Source organism: Rattus norvegicus, chromosome X (genome assembly GCF_036323735.1).
Source record: "Rattus norvegicus strain BN/NHsdMcwi chromosome X, GRCr8, whole genome shotgun sequence".
Taxonomy (NCBI): domain Eukaryota; kingdom Metazoa; phylum Chordata; class Mammalia; order Rodentia; family Muridae; genus Rattus; species Rattus norvegicus.
Genome location: NC_086039.1, coordinates 46728608 through 46750589, shown reverse-complemented (window position 1 = coordinate 46750589; position 21982 = coordinate 46728608).

Here is a 21982-nt window from a genome sequence, read left to right as displayed (position 1 = left end):
ATATTTAAAGAGAATTTAAAAGCAGCTAGATCCACTGCTCATATGTTCAGTGTATGCTTGTCTTTGTACATATGAGTCAAGAACAGCATCTGAAGAACAAAAAAACAAGTAAATAGTGGTTAATTCCTAGAAACCAGAATTAATTCCAAAAAAAATCCTATTAGATCCAGAGTATCCTTCAGTTCTCAAGTGCCATGAACTGACATCAAAATCAAGACATATAATCATTTTAACTGAACAAGATCCTATCATGAAAGAACGAAAGTTCTTATGAATCTGGTCATTTATATTGTTTCCTGGAGTGTAAAAATATCCAAACACAATCTAACCGTGTTGTAGTAAGAGAAAATTTGACAAAGAGCAAGTTACACTGTCAACTAATAGGGAGTTTCAAATCTCCTTTTTATATATTGTGTGATGGGTATAAAACAGAAGTATCCCAGTAAATGTAGGAAGCCTATTAAGCCTTAAGTACCCCAGTAAATGAAAGTAAACCATTCAAACCCATAATTAATTAAGTTTCAATATTTCAAATGAAAGATCAGTGTATGGACTTAAACTTACTTGCAAATTATGTAATTTTTTCTGACAAAAAACGAAGTGGGAATTAGTGGGAATTTTTTATCCCACTAATTTTTAGCACAGGATTTTGTTGCTGATCAATGTCTAATAGAAAGACGGATAATCAAATGACATTATATGACTTCAGAAGCTATAAAAGAGGATAAACAATATGGATTCTGACTGGTTTTTGCAGGACTGTTAGTTTGGAACAAACATTTCACGGTATGAGGAAGAACTATCAAAGCGAAAAGCCATATGTGTTTGTATTGAAAACTACCATTCCATCCTAAACGAAAACTGAAAGTAGTCTTGGAACATGTAAAGAAAGCTTTGAAAGTGTTCCAGTTCCCATCATTGTCTGGGAGGAAAAGCATAAGAGACTCCAAGTGAAATTTTGATCAAGTTGGCTAAGTCATCCTAGAACCACAAACAGATAGTTAAATATTTGAAATCATTGTTACTATTTTACACTATTAAATATGGACCATAACACTGAAACAGTGGGAGATATATTAATACTAAAAAGCAAACCACTTAGTCACATGTTGTTAATATTACATTTTTTGTTATTTACAAAACGATATCAAAAAACTTAACCTAACATACATGATTAGAGATTAAATAAAGTATTTTAAATGTACCAGGATAAAACCAAATAAACAAGATCACATACCACTTAACCTAAAATAATTGCTTGTTATATATTAAGGATTTTTTTATTCTTAAATATAAGTTTTGGAATTTGTGATTAAAAATATAAAAGGTGTACTCAATAGCACTTATTGGACTACATAAAAACTTAATCTTTAAAGAGATTTTTTAAAGTAAAATATGTCCCATAATAACCAACAGGTTTTCAGTTAATGGTGTGTTTTTCTTTTCCTTTGCTTTCTATCATTCATTTTTTTATGTTTTAGATTAAGAGATAACCTTAACTGATAGAGATATGAAATTGTATAAATAAAACTACCACTTGACATTTTTAACCACATGATTTAATATGTATCTTCATTTAACAATTTTTAAAACTTCTATTGAAAATGTGGCAAAACTAAAGTTGAGTTCATTATGACATATTAGCAGAGCAGCAAGCATTATGGCTGAATCCAGAAGCAGAAGCAGAGAGCTCACATGCTCAACCACAAGAACACTCAGCTTTCAACAATTTATCATGTTTATTCCTTATTTTTTTTACAAACTTTCCCTTTTTTTTTCAAAATATACTACGTAATTTGTTCATACATCAGACTTCAATTTGATCTGTAACACATCAAGTTTCAGATACCACCAAAGTGCTACTTGGTGACTAGGAATTTCTTAGGTGCTACATAGTCATATGAGTCACATATGACTAATTGATGTAGTTTTGAAGAGTGAAAGCCCAGTTGTTTTTCTTGTTCTCAACTACCCGAGTGTGGGAGGATTATCCTTGGCTCTGGGAATCAGATCACCCAATAGATATGAGTATATTTGATCAATCACCATAGACTTCTTTTTACCTTCAGTAGATGTATCAAAAAGGCACCGTATAAGCCAGATATGTTAAACAAAATAAGTCAGACTCAGAAAGACAAATATTTTCTTCTCTTTAAACAAATAAGATTTAAATATGTGTGTGTGTGTGTGTGTGTGTGTGTGTGTGTGTGTGTATGTGTGTGAACAGCTTCCCAGAGAAGATGCAACACACTTGTCTACTTACCCCCAAATAGGGAGTCCAGGACAGATCAAAGTACAGGTACCACCAGAGCCCTATTTGGTGAACCAATAAGTTTTATTGGGGTTACTTACAAAAATATGGGTGAGGGGTTATTTACAGGAGCAGAAATAACTCAGACAGATGCATTACCAAAGCCCAACTCCAGCATGTCTGACAACTCACAAAATCTGGGAACCTGGAATACACTGAACAGTCTATAATCAGTTCAACAGGTTGGAGAGTATCCCTTCCAAATGATTCAACTGGTCTAAACCTCTTCCAGGCAGCTTGGCTGGTTTTTGTTCCTTCTAGACAGGTAGTCTGATCTCAGAATCCTCTTCAAAGCTTGACTTTTATGAAAGTGACTCTAGGCAGTCTCTATTATTTATTTTTTGGAAGGAGAGGTCTAGTGACTTTTACAGTTTCAGAGACTTCATTTGAATTGTTTACCTTTTGGTTTAAGGGGTCTCCCTGTAGGATGAAATGTTTCAATCTCAGAGGAAACTAATATACAACAGTGAGTCCATTTGTAAACCATGAAACTAGAAAGGTAAACTATGAGAATGGGAGAAGAGATCTCAAGTGATAGGGGGAGAACATTGAAGCAGAATGGGGTTATTTATGATGAAGAAAACCAGCAAAACTAGTCCAGTAGAGGAAAATAATGTGACCACTAAGGATATGTATGCATGAGGTGTTTAATGGGACCCATTACTTTGTGTGTCCATTTTTATTAAAAATTTCTTTTATTATTTACATTCATAATGTTGCCCCCTCCAACTCTCGCCTCCAGGACTTCTTCCCACATTCCCCCTATGCTTCACATCTGAGAAAGTGCCCACCCCTCATACTCCCCACCCTGTGGAATCTTGAAATTCTTGAACTTTCTAGAGGTTACCCTGACCCAATTCCATCTATCCAGCAACTACACATTTCCACTCATTTTCTTGGCCCTCTGGGCCTCTCTCCTGTTTCCTCCCATATGTGATCCTGCCCTCTTTTTCCCCTTCCACTAACCTCTCCAAACCCCTTCCCTCTTTCCCTCTGCATCCTATGATTATTTTGTTCCCTCTTCTTATTTTTTTGCTGGACATTTTCTTACATTTCAAATGTTATGCCCCTTTCTGATTTTCCCTCTGGAATCCCCCTATCACTTTCCCTCTCCCCTGCCTCTATGAGAGCATTCCTCCACCAACCTAACCACCCACTCCCTCCCATCTCTTTGCCCTGGTATTCCCATATATGGAGGTATTGAGCCTGTACAGGGCCAAGAGCCTCTCCTATCATTGATGCCTGATAAGGCCATCCTCTGCTACATATGCTGCTAGAGTGATGGGTTGAACCATGTGTAGTCTTTGGTTGGTGGTCTAGTCTCTGGGAGCTCTGAGGGTTCTGGTTGGTTGATATTGTTGTTCTTCCTATGGGGATGAAAACCCCTTCAGCTACTGCAGTCCTTTTTCTAACTCCTCCACTGGGGCCCCATTTTCAGTCCAATGGTTGGTTGAGAGCATATGACTCTGTATTTCTCAGTCTTGTTCCACCTTCTAACCAGGATTTAAGCATCCTGGACCTTCCTTCTTTTTCGACTTCCTAGGATCTGTTCAGTGTATCATGGGTATTCTGTACTTTTTTTTACTAATATACATTTATTTCTGAGTACATACCATGCATGTCCTTTTGGGTCTTGGTTACTTCATGTAGTATGATATTTTCTAGTTGTATCCATTTGCCGACAAATTTTATAATGTCCTTATTTTAATACCTGCATAGCTTTCCATTGTATAAATGAATCACATTTTCTGAATCCATCCTTCAGCCCTCTATCAGATGTAAAGTTAGTGAAGATCTTTTCTCAATCTGTAGGCTGCCATGTTTTCTTATTGACAGTGTTTTTTGCCTGACACAAACTTTTAAGTTTCAAGAGATCCTATTATTAATTATTGATTCTAGAGCCTGAGCCATGAGTGTTGAGTTCAGGAAATTTTCCCATGTACCAATATGTTCAAGCCTATTTTCCACTTTCTCTTCTGTTAGATTCAGTATATCTGGTTTTAGGTGGAGATCCTTGATCTCACTGGACTTGAGCTTTGTGCAGGGTGATAAATATAGATGAATTTGCATTCTTCTACATGTAGACTGTCAGTTAGACCAGCACCATTTAGAGATGATGCTTTCTTTTCTCACTGTATGGTTTTGGCTTCTTGGTCATAAATCAAGAGTCTGTAGGTGTGTGCGTTTGTATCTTGGTCTTGGATTCTATTCCATTAATCGACATGTCTGTATCTGTACCAATACTATACAGATATTTTTATCACTATTGCTCTGTAGCACAGTTTGAGGACAGGGATGGTGATTCTTCCAGAAGTTCTTTTACTGTTTAGAATTATTTTGGCTATCCTAGATTGCCATGCTCCATCAAGGAGACATCGAAGACTAGCAGGTAATCTTCCTGAGATGGTTCCACCATGGACTATAAAGGTATGGATTTACCCTTCTAGGCAAGACTGAATGAATTATATTTGAGAAAAGATTCTTGCTAATAGCATGCTTTTATATATATATATATATATATATATATATATATATAACTAGATATCAGCCCATACTTTTGAACATATTTCTTCAAAACAACAAAGATATGCTGCCTTATAGCAATGCTATATAGACAAATACATGATTTAATTAATTCTTAAGACTCTATAAGAATTATTAAAATTAGACTAGTAATTATTAAGTGTTTTATAATAGGGCTGCTATTAAGTCCTCTCTGATATTAAAACTGCAATGAGAACTCTGCCAGTTTCCAAGTGTCACCAGTTAATTGCTTCTGAGATAGAAAGTAGGCATTATAACTTAAAAATACATTCCAAGAAGTTGTAAAAACAATTAAATAAAGGTCATAAAAAGGGAAGTAATGATTTATTATAGGTACATAGATAGAACTTAAAATATTAACTGGGTTTCTCTATACAAAACTTTAATTACAACTTAGCTATGGTTTTTAAATCTCTATGAACCTGTGGAGCCTGTGACAGATAATAAATGCCTAGTCTTAATGAATACATATGTAACCATTCTCTCTTGTAAATTTTTTATTCAATTTATGTTTTGAATTTATGTTTGAGCTTCTAGTGAATTTTGTGAAGAAAAAATATGCCTGGAGCCATGCGATCTATTCCCCTATAAAAGGTACTTTACATGAAAAGTCATTATCACATCAGAGCAGGAGGAGAAAGCAAGATTAAAAGGGAGAGAGCAGAGTAGCTTAAGAGAGAAAGATGGACAAAGAAGAATCTGCAGAGAGAGCAGAAAGAGCAGTCTTGCTTCTCCTTACCATGGTATGGAACCAGTCTTAAAACCAAGGCAGGTTTACTCCTACTAAAGAGGACAACATTTATTTTCTCTTATAGACATGAGTTTAAGTCATTTAGCAATAAATGTGTAGAAGCTTTTTTTCTCAATGCAATAAAGATAGTAGTTCATTTTCCATCCAGAATGAGTGAGATTTTTTTCCAACTAATAAGATATAATTACACACCTAGATAACATACAGTTTGCCCATCTAGAGACACAAAATGCTGTACATGTCCATCCCTTAAGAATATTCATAACAACCTGTAAATGTGCAGAGAGAAATCTTAACATCCACCTCCATGTTTTCTTGGCTTCTTTTTCCCTCTTCCCATTCCAGTCTCCTCCTCTTACCTTAAACTTTTCTCCCACCCATCCTTCCTTCTCATCCAATGGCAGGCCCCATTCTATCTTGTACCTGCTTCCCCTGTATTACATCATCCTACATTTCACCCTTTTTGTCTAATTAAAAAAAACTTTTTTCTCAAATATTAGCTGAGCACAACTATTATCATTTTGTAATTAAAAGCATAAAATATACCTAACACTCAGTCCAACATTTTATCAGTTAAACAGAACATTTAGTTATTTATTCCAGCTTAAGAAAGGCTTAAAAATCCATGTTATATTCTGGCTAGCTTGTATACTATCTGATAATTATCTAATAAAATAAGTGTTTTCAAAGTTAAAACCTTATATGCTATGAGTCTATAATCAGTCTTCAACTACGTCAGAAATCTGAGAATGACCAAATATTTATAAACACAGAAAGCTTAACATGGCTTCCAGAACTGAGAGGTTGTAGAGACTAATCTACACTAACACAGTACGCTATTAGCAACTCTACTGTAAGAGCAAGTCTTCAGCCTTCTGGCCTAAAATCAACTGACAGACTCTTGAAATGCAGAAACCTTGAAGGGCTAATAAAATTGGCTCGGTAGAGATTACCAGTCAACAACTATTCCATAATATGTCCCTTTTTGGACAGTATTACTCTTCAGATGAAATGGGCAATTTCTGCCCAGTGGCTGCCTAGCCACAAAGTATCACCTCACCTGGAGTTAGAGATGCTCAATTTCTTCATTAAATCTGCCAATGGGATACTGTTAGGAGAAGATATGTCTCAACAAAAGATAAATAACATTAAATCTCATATTTTGTGGATTTCTAACATTTTTGAAAACCATCTATCTATATAAAGTAATCTGGATTGTTGTCCTTTAACTTATCATTATATTATCTTGAAAGAACTCTAACAAATTCAGAGCCATGAATTTACTATTTTGCCCCCCAACTCACATGTGTAATCAACTCAGAAGTTCATAATGACATCAATAGAAGGACTGACTCTAAACTGTACTTTAAAAATTTTTAACAAATAAATTCTATACCAAAGTAAAGCTATGATTTTCACTTAGTTACCAAATGAGATTATGGCTATACAACTAAATCTAGCTAATTCTGTTAAATTATGACCATTTCTAAATTATTCATAAAATAACCACTTTCAGCCCACCAAAAGTCCAGGGAATAGGGGCAATGACTCCTCAATGACTTCTTCAAGCTGTATGTGGACATCGAGATAAGCTTAGGGATTAATGGGAAGGGAAAATGGTGCAATGTTGTAGCCTGATATGCCTGTCTGACTGAACCCAGCTGAATATCCTTGAGATCCAAGTAGGTGCATGCGGAAATTATAATTCTTAAGACAAAAGTTTAGAATAGAGATACCTTTTTGTTTGATTCTCTTGAATCTAGATGGCCTGAAGGTCGTCTCCCTCTCTCAAATCTGATCAGTATGCCTCTGTGAGGTTTCCAGAACCTAATCACACTTTTTAAAAATCCAAAAACAAAACCTTTCTTCCAGAATACTGTGCTCCTTTGTCTGTAACCAGAAAAGCTTGTATCTTGCACTCTTTCCCAGAGTAATAATATAACCATAAAACTCAAAATGACACCCATTATGAAGATTAAACAATTTTTAAAAAGGAAGTAAGTTAAACAATAGTGTTAAACAATGAGCCTGTTAGGCTTTTCTAATCTGTCATATCAGAAAATTAACCCAAAATTCCTGTGGAACCCACGTTAGAAGAATCTGAGCTTCCTGCTGTGGTAAATATCAAAAATAACCACAAAACATTGCTAGCCAGCATCTATGAGCTACATGGCTTTAACGGGGTAATTCACAAAACAAATTAAACACCTATCAATTCTAATACCAATAAGCAACTTATCAAACCAGCACTTTAGCCCAAAATATATTGATCTGTCAAGCTCTCTGCCTGGAGTCTCAGATTTTTATTTATTAATAACTTCGATAATTTTTGTCTGCATTCACTCTGCCTCGTGTTACAGACTTTTGTCACAACTCTCTACTTGGATACAGTGACGAATTTTCCTTAAGTTTCGAACCACAGGTGACAATCCCATTATTCAGGTAATCTCTGTACACTCTTCTTCTTAAAAACAAACTTAGTCACTTTCTTTTTAAAATTTTTTATTAGAAATATTTCTTTACTTACACTTCAAATGTTATTCCCTTTCCCGGTTTCCTGTCCATAAGCACCTATACCCTCCCCCTCCCCCATACAGGTGTTCCCCCCATCCATCCCCCTTCCTGCCCCCCTCCACATTCCCCTGCACTGGGGTTCCAACTTTGGCAGGACCAAGGGCTTCCCCTTCCACTGGTGCCCCAACAAAGCTATCCTCTGCTACATATGCAGCTGGAGCCCTGGGTCAGTCCATGTATAGTCTTTGGGTAGTGGTTTAGGCCCTGGAAGCTATGGTTGGTTGGCATAGTTATTCTTATGGCATTGCAAGCTCCTTCAGCTCTTTCAATCTTTCCTTTAATCACCTTCTAATAATACCTGGCATTAAGAGGTAGCTTGTCTAACTAGGATTTTAACCCAAAATTCCTGAGAAGCCCACGTTAGAAGGAATATGAGTATCCTGAAAGACTTCCTAAACAGCTTTCTGTAAAAAGCAGCTTTAATCTCTAACTCTCTGAGCTTCCACTACTTACCACAGCAAGAAACCTATTAGGCTATTTCTTTGTTTAAATTTCCTGTGCTTGAGACATCACATGATTCATCATGGTGCTAGCCTCCTATTACTGAGAAAATAAAACTTTCTCTCAACTCTTAGGATTACTAGTGGATTTTCACCCATCCTGTTGGTTCTCCATCTGTTGCTGTAAAATTATTTTTAAAAAAATGCTGTCTTTTACCCCGCACTAGGTCTGTCACCATAGTACCCCAAGATATCTAGTAGATATGTTCATCTCAGTCAGCAAAGCCTCTCATCTGCTTTGTTCTATCTCATATCACACTCCTGATGGCTTCTCTCTGAGCCTGGCAACAACCTCTCTACTCATCTAGTTCCCCAGGCAGGTTACCACCATGTCAGAAATATACATCCTAATTCCATGGCAGCCTAGTGTCTCCAGCTCCCACATACGCTCTTGAACTAAAATCACAACATGAAAGAACACACAACACAATACCTCTGATCCAATTAATAAGATATAATTGCCCACCTAGATAAGAGTTTGCCCATCTAGACACACAAAATCCTGTATACATTCATCACTTAAGAATATTCATTACAACTTGTAAAGTGAGTTTTTTCTGCACTGGCAGTTGGTATTTTGTTCCACATGCATATGCAAGTGTGTGTGTGTGTGTGTGTGTGTGTGTGTGTGTGTGTGTGTGTGTGTGTGTATTTAGTTGAGTCCAACTGGAATGCATGAAAATGTATGGATATGTATTGTGAATTTGTATATGAATTGTGAGTCTACACATATTTTTCTGTGTAAAAGTTTTCTTTTTCCTTCTGGGAGAATGGCTCCCTTCTTCAGGTTCAATAAAAGTTTATTGCTCCAAACCTCCCCCTAGCCTGAGAAAAAAGATGACAGGCTTCTTGGCAAGAGGGGAAAAACCTATAACAACTAATCCTTTATGTAATCCCTGCTGTTTTATGATGAGGTGCTAAACACCAGAGAGTGCATTTTCCGGCCTCATAGAAACTCAGAAAGTCAAGCCAGCTACCATTGCAAATTAGACTTATGATATGTAAACATTTTATTATTAAAAAGTAACCCTAAATATCTCCCAAGACCAAAGCACACCCCCATCTTCCCCATGACCCACCCCACCCCAACCCAAACCTGCTCTTCTTGGCTTGGCTATCTTTAAGAGAGAACCAGAAAGACCACTGGAGCAGTCCTCCAGGACATTTTTGTTGTTGTTGTTGTTTTTCCACATGAAGTTGAGAATTGCTCTTTCAATGTCTATAAAAATTATGTTTGAATTTTGATGGGTATTTCATCGAATATGTGGATTGATTTTGGTAAAATCACCATTTTCACTATACTAATCCTACCAATCCATGAGTACGGAGATCTTTTCATCTTCTGACATCTTCAGTTTCTTTCTTCAGGGACTTAAAGTTCTTGTCATATAGTCCTTTCACTTGCTTGGTTAGAATTGCACCAAGATTTTTTTTTATTATTATTTGTGGATATTGAGACTACTACTGTTTTTCTAATTTTTTTCTCAGCCCATTTAGTACTTCTATAAAGGGGTCTACTGATTTCTTTGAGTTAATATTACATTCAGACACATTGCTGAAGCTGTTTATCAGCTGTAGAAGTGCTCTGGTAGGATATTGGGGTAGTTTATATATACTATCATATCATTCATGAATAATGATACTTTGACTTTTTCATTTCCTATTTGTGTCCTCTTAATCTCCTTTGTTGTCTTAATTCTCCAGCTAGAAATTCAAGTACTATACTGAATAGATAGAGTGGACAGCCTTGTCTTGTCTTTGATTTGAGTAGGATTGCCTGGTTTCTCTCTCCATTTATTTGATATTGACTATTGGCTTTTTTATATTGCTTTTATTATGATTATTTATGTGCCTTGAATTCCTGATCTCTTCAAGACTTTTAACAAGAAAGGATGTTGCATTTTGTCAATGGCTTTTTCAGTATCTAATGAGAAGATTTTGTGATTTTTTTTCTTCGAGTTTGTTTATATAGTACATTACAATGATAGATTTTTGTATATTCATCTATGCCTGCGTTACTGAGATGAAGCCTACTTGGTCACAGTGAATGATGTTTTCGATGTGTTCTTGGATTCAGGTTTTGAGAATTTTATTGAGGATTTTTTTATTTCATGTTCATAAGCAAAATTGTTCTGAAGTTCTCTTTCTTTGTAGGGTCTTTGTGTGGTTCAGGTATCATGGTAACTGTGACCTCAAAGAATGGATTAGGTAGTGTTCCTTCTGTTTCTATTTTGTGGAATAATTGTGTGGAGTATTGGTATTGGGTTTTTTTTTTCTTTTTTTTTTTTAACTTGAGTATTTCTTATATACATTTCGAGTGTTATTCCCTTTCCCGGTTTCCGGGCAAACATCCCCTCCCCCCTCCCCTTCCTTATGGGTGTTCCCCTCCCAACCCTCCCCCCATTGCCGCCCTCCCCACCACAGTCTACTTCACTGGGGGTTCAGTCTTAGCAGGACCCAGGGCTTCCCTTTCCACTGGTGCACTTACTAGGATATTCATTGCTACCTATGAGGTCAGAGTCCAGGGTCAGTCCATGTATAGTCTTTAGGTAGTGGCTTAGTCCCTGGAAGCTCTGGTTGCTTGGCATTGTTGTACATATGGGGTCTCGAGCCCCTTCAAGCTCTTCCAGTTCTTTCTCTGATTCCTTCAACGGGGGTCCTATTCTCAGTTCAGTGGTTTGCTGCTGGCATTCGCCTCTGTATTTGCTGTATTCTGGCTGTGTCTCTCAGGAGCAATCTACATCCGGCTCCTGTCAGTCTGCACTTCTTTGCTTCATCCATCTTATCTAATTGGGTGGCTGTATATGTATGGGCCACATGTGGGGGAGGCTCTGAATGGGTGTTCCTTCAGTCTCTGTTTTAATCTTTGCCTCTCCCTTCCCTGCCAAGGGTATTCTTTTTCCTCATTTAAAGAAGGAGTGAAACATTCACATTTTGATCATTCGTCTTGAGTTTCGTTTGTTCTAGGGATCTAGGGTAATTCAAGCATTTGGACTAATAGCCACTTATCAATGAGTGCATACCATGTATGTCTTTCTGTGATTGGATTAGCTCACTCAGGATGATATTTTCCAGTACCAACCATTTGCCTACGAATTTCATAAACTCGTTGTTTTTGATAGCTGAGTAATATTCCATTGTGTAGATGTACCACATTTTCTGTATCCATTCTTCTGTTGAAGGGCATCTGGGTTCTTTCCAGTTTCTGGCTATTATAAATAAGGCTGCGATGAACATAGTGGAGCACGTGTCTCTTTTATATGTTGAGGCATCTTTTGGGTATATGCCCAAGAGAGGTATAGCTGGATCCTCAGGCAGTTCAATGTCCAATTTTCTGAGGAACCTCCAGACTGATTTCCAGAATGGTTTTACCAGTCTGCAATCCCACCAACAATGGAGGAGTGTTCCTCTTTCTCCACATCCTCGCCAGCATCTGCTGTCACCTGAGTTTTTGATCTTAGCCATTCTCACTGGTGTGAGGTGAAATCTCAGGGTTGTTTTGATTTGCTTTTCCCTTATGACTAAAGATGTTGAACATTTCTTTAGGTGTTTCTCAGCCATTCGGCATTCCTCAGCTGTGAATTCTTTGTTTAGCTCTGAACCCCATTTTTAATAGGGTTATTTGTCTCCCTGCGGTCTAACTTCTTGAGTTCTTTGTATATTTTGGATATAAGGCCTCTATCTGTTGTAGGACTGGTAAAGATCTTTTCCCAATCTGTTGGTTGCTGTTTTGTCCTAACCACAGTGTCCTTTGCCTTACAGAAGCTTTGCAGTTTTATGAGATCCCATTTGTCGATTTTTGATCTTCAGCGTAAGCCATTGGTGTTTTGTTCAGGAAATTTTTTCCAGTGCCCATGTGTTCCAGATGCTTCCCTAGTTTTTCTTCTATTAGTTTCAGTGTGTCTGGTTTGATGTAGAGGTCCTTGATCCACTTGGACTTAAGCTTTGTACAGGGTGATAAGCATGGATCGATCTGAATTCTTCTACATGTTGACCTCCAGTTGAACCAGCACCATTTGCCGAAAATGCTATCTTTTTTCCATTGGATGGTTTTGGCTCCTTTGTCAAAAATCAAGTGACCATAGGTGTGTGGGTTCATTTCTGGGTCTTCAATTCTATTCCATTGGTCTATCTGTCTGTCTCTGTACCAATACCATGCAGTTTTTAATCACGATTGCGCTGTAATACTGCTTGAGTTCAGGGATAGTGATTCCCCCTGAAGTCCTTTTATTGTTGAGGATAGCTTTAGCTATCCTGGGTTTTTTGTTATTCCAGATGAATTTGCAAATTGTTCTGTCTAAGTCTTTGAAGAATTGGATTGGTATTTTGATGGGGATTGCATTGAATCTGTAGATTGCTTTTGGTAAAATGGCCATTTTTACTATATTAATCCTGCCAATCCATGAGCATGGGAGATCTTTCCATCTTCTGAGGTCTTCTTCAATTTCTTTCTTCAGTGTCTTGAAGTTCTTATTGTACAGATCTTTTACTTGCTTGGGTAAAGTCACACTGAGGTACCTTATATTATTTGGGTCTATTATGAAGGGTGTCGTGTCCCTAATTTCTTTCTCGGCTTGTTTCTCTTTTGTATAGAGGAAGGCAACTGATTTATTTGAGTTAATTTTATACCCAGCCACTTTGCTGAAGTTGTTTATCAGCTTTAGTAGTTCTCTGGTGGAACTTTTGGGATCACTTAATATACTATCATATCATCTGCAAATAGTGATATTTTGACCTCTTCTTTTCCGATCTGTATCCCCTTGATCTCCTTTTGTTGTCTGATTGCTCTGGCTAGAACTTCAAGAACTATACTGAATAAGTAGGGAGAGAGTGGGCAGCCTTGTCTAGTCCCTGATTTTAGTGGCATTGCTTCAAGTTTCTCTCCATTTAGTTTAATGTTAGCAACTGGATTGCTGTATATGGCTTTTACTATGTTTAGGTATGGGCCTTGAATTCCTATTCTTTTCAGGACTTTAATCATGAAGGGGTCTTGAATTTTGTCAAATGCTTTCTCAGCGTCTAATGAAATGATCATGTGGTTCTGTTCTTTCAGTTTGTTTATATAATGGATCTCGTTGATGGTTTTCCGTATATTAAACCACCCCTGCATGCCTGGGATGAAGCCTACTTGATCATGGTGGATGATTGTTTTGATGTGCTCTTGTATACAGTTCGCCAGAATTTTATTGAGTGTTTTTGCGTCGATATTCATAAGGGAAATTGGTCTGAAGTTCTCTTTCTTTGTTGTGTCTTTGTGTGGTTTAGGTATAAGAGTAATTGTGGCTTCGTAGAAGGAATTCGGTTGTGATCCATCTGTTTCAAGTTTGTGGAATAGTTTGGATAATATTGGTATGAGGTCTTCTATGAAGGTTTGATAGAATTCTGCACTAAACCCGTCTGGACCTGGGCTCTTTTTGGTTGGGAGACCTTTAATGACTGCTTCTATTTCCTTAGGAGTTATGGGGTTGTTTAACTGGTTTATCTGTTCCTGATTTAACTTCAGTACCTGGTATCTGTCTAGGAAATTGTCCATTTCCTGTAGATTTTCAAGTTTTGTGGAATATAGGTTTTTATAGTAAGATCTGATGATTTTTTGAATTTCCTCTGAATCTGTAGTTATGTCTCCCTTTTCATTTCTGATTTTGTTAATTTGGACGCACTCTCTGTGTCCTCTCGTTAGTCTGGCTAAGGGTTTATCTATCTTGTTGATTTTCTCAAAGAACCAACTTTTGGTTCTGTTGATTCTTTCTATGGTCCTTTTTGTTTCTACTTGGTTGATTTCAGCTCTGAGTTTGATTATTTCCTGCCTTCTACTCCTCCTGGGTGTATTTGCTTCTTTTTGTTCTAGAGCTTTTAGGTGTGCTGTCAAGCTGCTGACATATGCTCTTTCCTGTTTCTTTCTGCAGGCACTCAGCGCTATGAGTTTTCCTCTTAGCACAGCTTTCATTGTGTCCCATAATTTTGGGTATGTTGTACCTTCATTTTCATTAAATTCTAAAAAGTTTTTAATTTCTTTCTTTATTTCTTCCTTGACCAGGTTATCATTGAGTAGAGCATTGTTCAATTTCCACGTATATGTGGGCATTCTTCCCTTATTGTTATTGAAGATCAGTTTTAGGCCGTGGTGGTCCGATAGCACACATGGGATTATTTCTATCTTTCTGTACCTGTTGAGGCCCGTTTTTTGACCAATTATATGGTCAATTTTGGAGAAAGTACCATGAGGAGCTGAGAAGAAGGTATATCCTTTTGCTTTAGGATAGAATGTTCTATAAATATCCGTTAAGTCCATTTGGCTCATGACTTCTCTTAGTCTGTCTACATCTCTGTTTAATTTCTGTTTCCATGATCTGTCCATCGATGAGAGTGGGGTGTTGAAATCTCCCACTATTATTGTGTGAGGTGCAATGTGTGTTTTGAGCTTTAGTAAGGTTTCTTTTACGTATGTAGGTGCCCTTGTATTTGGGGCATAGATATTTAGGATTGAGAGTTCATCTTGGTGGATTTTTCCTTTGATGAATATGAAGTATCCTTCCTTATCTTTCTTGATGACTTTTAGTTGAAAATTGATTTTATTTGATATTAGAATGGCTACTCCAGCTTGCTTCTTCTGACCATTTGCTTGGAAAGTTGTTTTCCAGCCTTTCACTCTGAGGTAGTGTCTGTCTTTGTCTCTGAGGTGTGTTTCCTGTAGGCAGCAGAATGCAGGGTCCTCGTTGCGTATCCGGTTTGTTAATCCATTTCTTTTTATTGGGGAGTTGAGGCCATTGATGTTGAGAGATATTAAGGAATAGTGATTATTGCTTCCCGTTATATTCATATTTGGATGTGAGGTTATGTTTGTGTGCTTTCATTCTCTTTGTTTTGTTGCCAAGACGATTAGTTTTTTGCTTCTTCTAGGGTATAGCTTGCCTCCTTATGTTGGGCTTTACCATTTATTATCCTTTGTAGTGCTGGATTTGTAGAAAGATATTGTGTAAATTTGGTTTTGTCATGGAGTATCTTGGTTTCTCCATCTATGTTAATTGAGAGTTTTGCAGGATACAGTAACCTGGGCTGGCATTTGTGTTCTTTTAGTGTCTGTATGACATCAGTCCAGGATCTTCTGGCCTTCATAGTTTCTGGCGAGAAGTCTGGTGTGATTCTGATAGGTCTGCCTTTATATGTTACTTGACCTTTTTCCCTTACTGCTTTTAATATTCTTTCTTTATTTTGTGTGTTTGGTGTTTTGAAAATTATGTGATGGGAGGTGTTTCTTTTCTGGTCCAATCTATTTGGAGTTCTGTAGGCTTCTTGTATGTCTATGGGTATCTCTTTTTTTAGGTTAGGGAAGTTTTCTTCTATGATTTTGTTGAAGATATTTACTGGTCCTTTGAGCTGGGAGTCTTCACTCTCTTCTATACCTATTATCCTTAGGTTTGATCTTCTCATTGAGTCCTGGATTTCCTTTATGTTTTGGACCAGTAGCTTTTTCCGCTTTTCATTATCTTTGACAGTTGAGTCAATGATTTCTATGGAATCTTCTGCTCCTGAGATTCTCTCTTCCATCTCTTGTATTCTGTTGGTGAAGCTTGTATCTACAGCTCCTTGTCTCTTCTTTTGGTTTTCTATATCCAGGGTTGTTTCCATGTGTTCTTTCTTGATTGCTTCTATTTCCATTTTTAATTCCTTCAACTGTTTGATTGTGTTTTCCTGGAATTCTTTCAGGGATTTTTGTGACTCCTCTCCATGGGCTTCTACTTGTTTATTTATGTTTTCCTGGAATTCTTTCAGGGATTTTTGTGTCTCCTCTCTATGGGCTTCTGCTTGTTTAATTATGTTTTCCTGGAATTCTTTCAGGCATTTTTGTGATTCCTCTCTGTAGGCTTCTACTTGTTCTCTAAGGGAGTTCTTCACGTCTTTCTTGAAGTCCTCCAGCATCATGATCAAATATGATTTTGAAACTAGATCTTGCTTTTCTGGTGTGTTTGGATATTCCATGTTTGTTTTGGTGGGAGAATTGGACTCCGATTATGCCATGTAGTCTTGGTTTCTGTTGCTTGGGTTCCTGCGCTTGCCTCTCACCGTCAGATTATCTCTAGTGTTACTTTGTTCTGCTATTTCTGGCAGTGGCTAGACTGTCCTATAAGCCTGTGTGTCAGGAGTGCTGTAGACCTGTTTTCCTCTCTTTCAGTCAGTTATGGGGACAGAGTGTTCTGCTTTCGGGCGTGTAGTTTTTCCTCTCTACAGGTCTTCAGCAGTTCCTGTGTGCCTGTGTCTTGAGTTCACCAGGCAGGTCACTTGCAGCAGAAAAGTTGGTCTTACCTGTGGTCCTGAGGCTCAAGTTCGCTCGCGGGGTGCTCTCTGTGGCGGCAGCAACCAGGGAGATCTGTGCCGCCCTTTCCGGGAGCTTCAGTGCATCAGGGTTCCAGATGGCCTTTGGTGTTTTCCTCTGGCGTCCGAGATGTATGTGCAGAGAGCAGTCTCTTCTGGTTTCCCAGGCTTGTCTGCCTCTCTGAAGGTTTAGCTCTCCCTCCCACGGGATTTGGGTGCAGAGAACTGTTTATCTGGTCTGTTTCCTTCAGGTTCCGGCGGTGTCTCAGGCAGGGGTCCTGCCGCTCCTGGGCCCTCCCCCACGGGAGCCCAGAGGCCTTATACAGTTTCCTCTTGGGCCAGGGATGTGGTTAGGGGTGGGCAGTGTTGGTGGTCTCTTCCGCTCTGCAGCCTCAGGAGTGCCCACCTGACCAGGCGGTTGGGTCTCTCTCTCACGGTGTCTGGGAGCAGAGAGCTGCTGCCGGTATTGTTTTTTCAGCACTAAAACCATTTGGCCCTGGGCTTTTTTGTTTGTTTGTTTTGAGTTTTTTAATGACCTATTCTATTTTCTTGGGGGTTAAGGGAATGTTTAGTTTGCCTGATCTTGATTTAACTTTGGCACTTAGTATCTGCCTGTGAAATCATCCATTTCATCTATATTTTTCAGTTTTGTCAAGTATAGGCTTTTGTAGTAAGACCTGATTTTTTTTTAATTTCCTCAGTTTCTGTTGTTATATCTCCCATTCATTTCTGATTTTGTTAGTATGGATACTGCCTTTGTGCTTTTTAGTTAGCTTGGAAAGGTTTGTCTATCTTGTTGATTTTCAAAAAACAAAACAACAACAACAAAAAAAACCAGCTCTTGATTTGTTGATTCTTTGTATTGTTCTTTCTAATTGGTTGATCTTAGCCCTGAGTTTGATTAATTCCTGCTATCTACTCCTCTTGGGTGTGTTTGGTTCATTTTATTCTAGAAATTTCAGGTGTGCTTTATGCTACCAGTATAGAATCAGGTAATTTCTTTGTGAAGGCACTTAGTGTAATGAATTTTCCTTTTAATTATGCTTTTATTATATCCTATATGTTTGGGTATTTTATGCCTTCATTTCCATTGAATTCTGTAAAGTCTTTCCTTTCTTTTTTCATTTCTTCCCTGACCAAGTTATGATTGAATAGAGACTTTGTCCAGTTTCCATGAGTATGTGAGCTTTCTGTTATTTCTGTTGTTGATCGAGTAAATCCTTATTCTGTGATGATTTGATAGAATGCAAGGGGTTATATCAATCTTCTTGTATCTCTTGGGGCTTTTTGTGTCCAATTATATAGTCAAGTTCGGAGAAGTTTCCTTGAGGTGCTGAGAAGAAGGTATATTATTTTTTGGGGGGAGTGTTCTGGAGATATCTTAAATCCATTAGGTTCATAACTTCCATTATTTTCATTTTCACTCTGTTTAGTTTCTGCTTTAAGGACTGGTCCATCCATTAGAGTTGGGTATTAAAGTCTCCTGCTATTATGGTGTGTGTTTTGAGCTTTATAAAAGTTTCTTTTACGAATGTGAATACCCTTGTACTGTGACATAGATATTCAGAATTGAGAAGTCATCTTGGTGAATTTTTCCTTTGATGAGTATGAGCTTTGTCATTCCTCATCTCTTTCGATTACTTTTGGTTAAAAGTCTATTTCATTGTATAATAGTATGGCTACTCAAGCTTGTTTCTTGGGACTCTTTCCTTGGAAAATTTTTACATCCTTTTACTCAGGGTAGTATTTATCTTTATCGAAGAGGTGGGTTTCTTATATAGAGAAGAATGAGGGATCCTCTTTATGTATCCAGTCTGTTATCATAACCAGTCTGTTGTGCTTTGACTTTTTATTGGAGAATTAAGTCCAATGATCTTGAGATATTAATGACCAATGCTTGTTAGTTCCTGTTATTTTGTTGTTTTAAGTGGTACTATGTGTATGTGTGTGATGCTCTTCTTTTGTGTTTGTTGTGAGATGATTATTGTGTGCATGTGTATGTGTGTGTGTGTTTGTGTGTGTGTGTGTGTGTGTGTGTGTGTGCGTGCGTGTGTTTTCTTGGGTGTAGTTACCCTCCTTGTATAGTTTTCCTTCTAGTATCTGCTGTAGGAATGGATTAGTAGAAAGATATTGTTTAAATTTGGTTTTATCATGAAATGTCTTGTTTCTCCATCTATGAGGATTAAGAGTTTCCTGGTTATAATAGCCTGGCTGGCATCTTAGGGTCTGCAAAGCATCTTTCCAGGATCTTCTGACTTTTAGAGTCTGTTTAGAAGTCATGTGTAATGCTTACAGATCTGCCTTTATATGTGCCTGACCTTTTTCCCTTACAGCTTTTAATATTCATTATCTGTACATTCTGTACATTAGTGTTCCGATTATTATGAGGTGGTAGGATTTTCTTTTATGATCTAATTATTCGGTGTCTGTAGGATTCCTGCAGGTTTATGGCAATCTCTTTGGTTAGGTTACAGAAATTTTATTCTATGATTTTGTTGAACCCTTTGACCTGGGAATCTTAAGTTTCTTCTATTCCTATTATACTTAGATTTGGTCTTTCCATTGTGTCCCAAATTTCCTGAATGTTTTGTCTTAGGAACTTTTATACTTGGCATTTTCTTTGACTGATGCATCAGTATCTTCTGTAATATCTTCTATCACTGAGATTCTCCCTTCTGTCTTTTGTATTCTGTTGATGATGCTTGTTTCTACAGTTTCTGTTCTGTTTCTGAGTTTTTTCATCTCCAGGGTGCCTCTATTTGTGATTTCTCTATTGTTTCAATTTCCATTTTTAGGACTTGGACTGTTTGGTTCATTTCCTTCACCTGTTTGATAGTGTTTTCCTGTTTTTCTTTAATGGATTCATTTCTTTCCTTTATAAGGGATTTTATCTGTTTAACTGTATTTTCCTATATTTCCTTAATGGAGTTATTTGTATCCTCTTCAAAGTCCTCTATCATCTTCATGAGATGGAATTTAAGGTCAGAATCTTGCACTTCAGGTGTATTAGGGCATCCAGAGCTTTCTATAGTAGGAGAGCTATGTTCTGATTGTGCCAAATTGCATTGGCTTCTATTGAATATGTTCTTGAGCTTGCCTTTCACCATCTGGTGGTCTCTGGTATTAACTGTCCCATGTCCCAGATTGGAGTGTGTCTCCTGGGAATCAAGTAATGCTGTGTCTCTAGTTGGAGCAGGCCTCCTGGTCCCTAGCTAGAGCAGGTCTCCTGTGTCCCTAGATAGAGCAGGCCTCCTGGGATACAGGCAAGCCAGTGGGGTTGGTAAGCATGCACCCTGATCTTCCACAGGCGGAGGTGAAAGTGTGGATTGAAGGGCTGTGTGTCCATTTTTAAAACTTAATTCTAGTAGGGAAATGTCACGGTAGGGAAGCAGAAAGGTGGGGTGGGTGGGAGAGGGAACACCCTCATAGAAGAACAGGGAGGGGGATAGGATAGGGGACTTATGGATGTGAAACCAGGAAAGTGAATAACATTTGAAATGTAAATAAAAAATATCCAATAAAAAAAACCCTTAATTTTAAAGCTTGATTCTATAACCTCAGTGCATTCTCACTGGGACAGTGGAAAGAAACGAAACACCAACTCAACCATCAAAGAAATGTAATAACAAAAGGTAACAGATCATTTTTAATAATAGGAGGAAAGCTACTATCTTTAGTGCTTAAATGTGTATCACTATACATCAGGTTTTTTAAAACAACTTTGTAAAACTTACAAAAAATATACATTTCCCTGTGCAGACATTTCTAGATGATAATCACCAAGAAGGAGAATTTTGATTAGGAAACAATAAACTTATTTGCCTGAGATCTCTTCCAAAGAAGCTTTCCTTCTGCTGGCTCATATTCTAAGGCATTGCCCCAACAATATGATGCATATGTGGCAGCTGTAATATGAACTTTGCTTCTAGGTACTGAAGATGGCATGAAAGATGTGGCCTAGAACCTGTCACATTTACTCCCTCTGTGCTTCCCCCTCAGATTCTTACTAAAAATTAACTCTAGGGATTAAGGGCTCTGTGAAGTCTTGAGTAGGCAGAGGCAGAGGCTGAGTCATGGCTTTGTCATACTTCAGAGGAGCAAATAATAAAAAACTCTGCAGTTTTCTTTCCATGCTATTCTTTTGCTTTTGATGATAAAAGATCCTAGGTGGGTAGATTATATCAATTCAGAAATGTAAATTCCAAATTTTCAAATTAGTTCAGCAAAATGTTAAGCTTTGTGAATGATGCTTTGCAGGGGAAATGCAATACTTTTGGAACTTTGAAATACAAGGTTAATTGAAGCTCTATGGAAATTATGAGTAGCAACAGAGAGATCAACATTTCTAGTTCCATTCACATTCTGTATTTTCTCTTTCACAGTTCCCATAAGATAGATCTAGAAGGAAAGCTTCCCATGGTGAAAACCCATGTCACTGTTGGTATGTGTAGAATGCTGAAGATTTATAGCTCATCTGCTAAATGTGGCTGAAGTGTGAATGATGAGCACGCTTTGAAGGGTCCAAGCAAGGATGGAATGATGTGAATCCTAACATGAAAATTCACCACTTACATCCCCATCTGAAGATGCAGCTGTTTAAAAAACCAAAAAAACAAACAAAAAATACAAAACAAAAAACAAAAACAAAACAAAAAAACCACATTGCTTTTTTAGTCTTTGGTTTTGCTTCTGTTTCAGCAAACTATTTTTCATATTTACTCTTTATGACTGTGATTTCTGCGTTCCTTGTTCTTCAATATTAGACTCCGGAATATGTCTTCATTTTACAATTTTGGTTTTCTACTTATTCAGAAAATTACTTATTCAGTGAATTTGATTCAAACCACATGCACTCCTGTTTTCTGCCAAACCTTCCTTATTTTGTAGACACCTTCTTGAGTTTTTCCATTCTGCTCTATTGTGTTCCTACGTGACAGTAACTGCTTTTTAAGATTTTGTTTCTTTTAGTTTTCTGTTGATTGAGTTAAT